This window comes from Lithobates pipiens, unplaced genomic scaffold (assembly GCF_037356315.1).
Source record: "Lithobates pipiens isolate NorthernLeopardFrog02 unplaced genomic scaffold, aLitPip1_a1.2 Scaffold_27, whole genome shotgun sequence".
NCBI classification, from domain to species: domain Eukaryota; kingdom Metazoa; phylum Chordata; class Amphibia; order Anura; family Ranidae; genus Lithobates; species Lithobates pipiens.
The window spans coordinates 19079963-19085720 of NW_027507788.1; positions in this window are offsets into that span (position 1 = coordinate 19079963).

Here is a 5758-nt window from a genome sequence, read left to right on the forward strand (position 1 = left end):
TAGCGCCCGGAAAGCAGTGAAAAATCGACCAGCGCTTTAGCGGCTGTTTAGCAGTGCTTCATTGTGAAAGTGGTCTTAAAAAAAACCATGTAGGCAAGTTGAACTATGTTTAGTCATAGTTGGATAGCGGCTGGAGGAAAGGGTTCACTGTTGCGTGGTCAGTTCCTGCTTTTGTGGACCAGCTTTTTGTCCGAGCCGGTCCACCTGTGTTATAAAAAGAGGGAAGTCTGAGGTCTGTGAGTTCCGGAAGGATCTGCAAGTTGATACAGTTGGCGTTGTTTGGTAGATCAGGACTGCTACGCCTTGCAGTCCACTGAAGGTACTAGGACTCTCGGACATCCAAGCCATGGACAATGCCATAATGGACTCTCATCTCAGAGAGGTATGCCTGGGCAGCCACACTACAATATTTAGGGGAAAGACATTGTACGTATTAAACTGTATGCCTCAATGTGTTCATTAAAATTTCAATAGCTTGGTCTGAAGTTACTCAAAGGGGTGCATGTGGGTTCTGGTGTATCAAAAGAACTTCAATCTGGAAAGCACAGGGGTTATGAAGCAACACTGTTACCAGAAGGTCTACTTGGCAAGGCAAGAGAAGTGAAACACCATTGCTAAGGGGGTAAATCGAGCACCAGGTCAAAACACAAAGCAACCAGTCATCAGGTGTGGTCAATGGTAATGTGACAGGTTGTCTTGTAGTGGGGGGGGTCATTATCGGGCTCCCTCCCTGGTGGTCGGAGTTCAGAGATCTAAGGCCTGGTCACTAGATATGGGAGGGAAGAAGCATGCATGAGTTCCACTCTATGTGCTTGGCAGGACTCCATTCTGTTACTGGGAGTGAGGTAACAGAGGTACGTTGAACTGGTGAAGAGGGCACAGGGTCAGTGCGTCCCTCCGAATGTAGCATATATCAGTTACAGTATGTAGGGACATAGGACCAGACACTTGGAATTTTGTACCCATTATTATTGCACACAGAGAAGGCTTATCTCTAAGTTGGGGAACTGTCCTAATGTTAGATTCTTCACATGACCGCTGTCTCTGTCTGGTCCCAGGTTGTTAAGTGCACTCCAGCTGAGAGGTGCACCCACATGCACAGGCACAGATCACCCTGCCCACAAAATTGGCATAGTCTGCAGCAGGGGCAGACTGACAACTCATGGGGCCCCCAGGCAATCAGACATTATGGGGCCACACAGTAGTCACACACACACACACACACAGTATACAATCACACAGTATACACAAACATGTTTCTATTGGCTGAGAAGGTACTGGAGAGGTGGGGCAGTTGTAATCTCAGGATTTTTAGACCAAAGGGATGTCGGTAATGGACATTTCATAGACAGATGTAAAAAAAACCCACACATTTTTACATACTGTTCCTGGTTTTACTGAGGCTGGCAACCCTGATTGGGCCCCCTAATGGCATGGGGCCCTTGGGCAGTGCCCGACTGACCCAATGGTCAGTCCGCCCCTGGTCCGCAGAATAAGCCCACCTCATGCACCTTAAGACCGCCTCTAAATAAACCATGGCTGTTAGTTTTCTAGATCAGTGTTTCTCAACTCCAGTCCTCAGAGCACCCCAACAGGCCATGTTTTCAGGATTTCCCTCAGATGATATGGCTGTGGTAATTACTAAGGCAGGGAAACTGATCAAATCACACGACAAGTAGAGGCGCAAAAGATCAGAAAATAATATACTCCAGAGGGCTGTCTGTATAAAGTTATATTGGATGATAATATGAATGAGAACTTTTAGTTCTCAAGTCCCATGAAAGTGTCTTTCGTTCTTTGAGTGGGACTTTGGAATGCAGGGCTGCCACCACAGGGAGCTGAAACCAGGCTCCTAGACTGTTGCAGGAAAAAAGAAGAGAAGAAGGGGGCGCCTCTGGGTGTAGATTTTTAAAAGGCAATTTATTCACAGGTAAAACAAACAGATGATGCACTCACATTTTCCAAGGCATAAAAAGGCATGTAGAATACAAGGGGGGGCGGTTTTTTCATCTGATTCGTCCATCGCATAGGATCCGGTCCGCGGGTGTCATGTTGTCCTCTCCTGGCGTTACCACGAGTTTGTTGTTAAAAAATGCCGGCTTGGTGGACGCAGAGGATGTGTTTCCAAAGCGAGGTTTGGTTAGCGGTGACACGCAGGTCGCGGGGTTGTGACGTCACGGCGGGCGACGCGTTTCCTGAGCGTTCGGGTCGAGGTGGAGAGACGACCGCGCTCTTTCATCAGGCCAAGAGCGCGGTCGTCTCTCCACCTCGACCCGAACGCTCAGGAAACGCGTCGCCCGCCGTGACGTCACAACCCCGCGACCCGCGTGTCACCGCTAACCAAACCTCGCTTTGGAAACACATCCTCTGCGTCCACCAAGCCGGCATTTTTTAACAACAAACTCGTGGTAACGCCAGGAGAGGACAACATGACACCCGCGGACCGGATCCTATGCGATGGACGAATCAGATGAAAAAACCGCCCCCCTTGTATTCTACATGCCTTTTTATGCCTTGGAAAATGTGAGTGCATCATCTGTTTGTTTAACCTGTGAATAAATTGCCTTTTAAAAATCTACACCCAGAAACTGATCAAATCACCTGTGCAAAATAATGGAAAACCTGTTGGGGCGCCTCGAGGACTGGAGTTGAGAAACCCTGTTCTAGATCATGCCCAGGCCTGCCCAGAGACTTGGTATGTGACTGCCCTGCTGTGCATCGGATTGGCTCCTGCGTCAGGCACTGTCACCAGATTGGCTGCAATGTTGATAAGAGCCGCATGTAACATCTGAATCCCGGAAGCTGCCCAGATCTTCGTGTGGTAGGCTACGCAACTGCTGATGCTATGCTGCAAGACGTACTTTTCATTGAAAAAAGCCTGTTTCTGTGCTGGACAAAGGCCTCATGTGCCACCCCATTGTAGGGTTTGCCCACTGCAGGATACAGAAACAAGACAAATTACGGGTCATCTGACTGTCATGCCATCGGAGGTGCATGAACCCTACCCCTTGGGCAACATGCTCCTATTGTGGGTCTCTGCTATACTACCGCAAGGATGAGACTGAGCATCTGTCTCATCTCCACTAGAATGGACTGCCGATACCCCGGGATACCCACTTCTTCTTCAAGACACTCCATCACTACCAAAGCCCAGAGCTCTCCTACCTCTCTGAGTACCTTTCACTGATGGGACATCACTGGGTTGGCATCTCCCAGCCAGCTCCAAAAAGACATGATGTGATGTGTTTGGTGCAGAGCAGAGGGATCCAATCTTTCTGAGCAAAGGCCAGTTTACTGTCCTTCAGGCTTTATGTGAAGCTAAAGAGATGAAAATGCCCCGGCAACAGTTGACATAAACAATTCCCCATCATTGGCTTTAATGGGGGGGGGGGGGGGGGATAAGACCCCATTGTTGGCATCAGTGGGAAGAATGGTGCCATTGATGGGGTCAGTGGGAGGAATGGTGTCCCATCATTGGTGTCAGTTGGTGGAATAGTGCTCCAAGAGCCAGATAAAGCCAAGCGAAGGGCCACAGTTTGGAGACCACCGGTGTAGAGGAACTCAGATGTCCTGCTCAGAGCTCTGACCTCAACCCTACTGAACACCTTTGGGGTGAATTGAAATGCTGTTGGAAAGCCAGGTCTTCTCATCCCGAACCAGTACCCGACCTCAGAAGTAATGCTCTTTTGGTTGAATGGGCACACAATCCTACATATACAATCCAAAATCTTGCGGAAAGCCTTCCTAGAAGAGGGGAGATTGTTATAGCCACCAACTGAATATTTATGGGGGGGGTTTTTTTGTATATTGGCCTTTTTGATTGCATTTCTGTTTTTGCATTTTTGATGGTATGTTTTTGTTTTTCTCTTTCCATTGACATACACTATATTGTCAAAAGTATTGGGACACCCGCCTTTACACGCACATGAACTTTAACCGCTTCCAGACCAGCAGTTTTACTGCAGCAGGTTGGCTCCCCTGCGCTAAACCATGTTACTGTACATGGGCTCGCGGGGTCCGGATAGCAGCGTGCGTGCTGTACAGTGAGGGCGCCAATGCTCATGGCCGACGGTCGCGATGACCACCGGCCACGAGCAATCGTGACCAAGAGACACAGAGCAGGGACAAGTGTGCGTAAACACACATTTTCCTGTTCTGTTCTGACAGATCGTGTGTTCCTATTAGCTAGGAACCACAATCGGTCGCTTCCTCTAGTCCAGGGATCTGCAATTAGCGGACCTCCAGCAGTTGCAAAACTACAAGTCCCATCATGCCTCTGCCTCTGGGTGTCATGCTTGTGGCTGTCAGAGTCTTGCTAGGCCTCATGGGAATTGTAGTTCTGCAACAGCTGGAGGTCCGCTAATTGCATATCCCTGCTCTAGTCAGTTCCCTCCCGCTTCAGTTAGAATCACCTCTCAGGGAACACAGTTAACCCCTTCACCGCCCCCTAGTGTTAACCCCTTCACTGCCAGTGGCATTTTTACAGTAATCAATGCATTTTTAATCGCACTGATGGCTGTATTAATGACAATGGTTACAAAAATGTATCAAAATTGTCCGATGTGTCCACCATAATTTCACAGTCACGATAAAAATCGCAGATTGACGCCATTACTAGTAAAAAAATAATAACAAAATTGCCATAAAACGAACCCCTATTTTTTAGACGCTATAACTTTTGCACAAACCAATCAATATACGCTTATTGCGATTTTTTTTTACCAAAAATATGTAGAAGGATACGTATCGACCCAAACTGAGGGGAACATTTTTTTAGATATTTTTTTTTGGGGGGGGGGGATATTTATTATAGTAAAAAATAATGCGTTTTTCTTCAAAATTGACGCTCTTTTTTCGTTTATAGCGCAAAAAAATAAAAACCGCAATCAAATACCACCAAAAGAAAGCTCTATTTGTGGGGAAAAAAGGATGTCAATTTTGTCTGGGTAACTGCGCAATTGTCAGTTAAAACGACGCAGTGCCGAATCGTAAAAAGTGCCCTGGTCAGGAAGGGGGTAAATTCTTCCGGGCCTGAAGTGGTTAATGGCATCCCAGTCTTAGTCCGTAGGGTTCAATATTGAGTTGGCCCACCCTTTGCAGCTATAACAGCTTCAACTCTTCTGGGAAGGCCGTCCACAAGGTTTAGGAGTGTCTATGGGAATGTTTGCCCATTCTTCCAGAAGCGCATTTGTGAGGTCAGGCACTGATGTTGGACGAGAAGGCCTGGGTCACTTTCTCCCCTCAAATTCATCCCAATGGTGTTCTATCAAGTTGAGGTCAGGACTCTGTGCAGGCCAGTCAAGATCCTCCACCCCATACTCGCTCATCCATGCCTTTTATGGCTTTGTACAATGGTCCAAATCGTTTGGTGGAGGGGGGTATTATGGTGTGGGGTTGTTTTCAGGGGTTGGGCTTGGACCCTTAGGCTGGCCATACATTATACAATTTTCTTATATAAATTTCCTTTAGATTTACCAAAACCATATAATATGAGGTCAAATCTGAACACTTTCAGTTTGTGTGCAGTCAGGCAGGCCCTTGTACTACACAGTTGAAGGTAAATCTAAAGGAAATTGAATAAGAAAATTGTATGGTGTATGGCCAGCTTAAGTTCCAGTGAAGGGAACTCTTAAGGCATCAGCATACCAAGACATTTTGGACAATTTCATGCTCCCAACTTTGTGGGAACAGTTTGGGGACGGCCCCTTCCTGCTCCAACATGACTGCACACCACTGCACAAAGCACCGTCCATAAAGA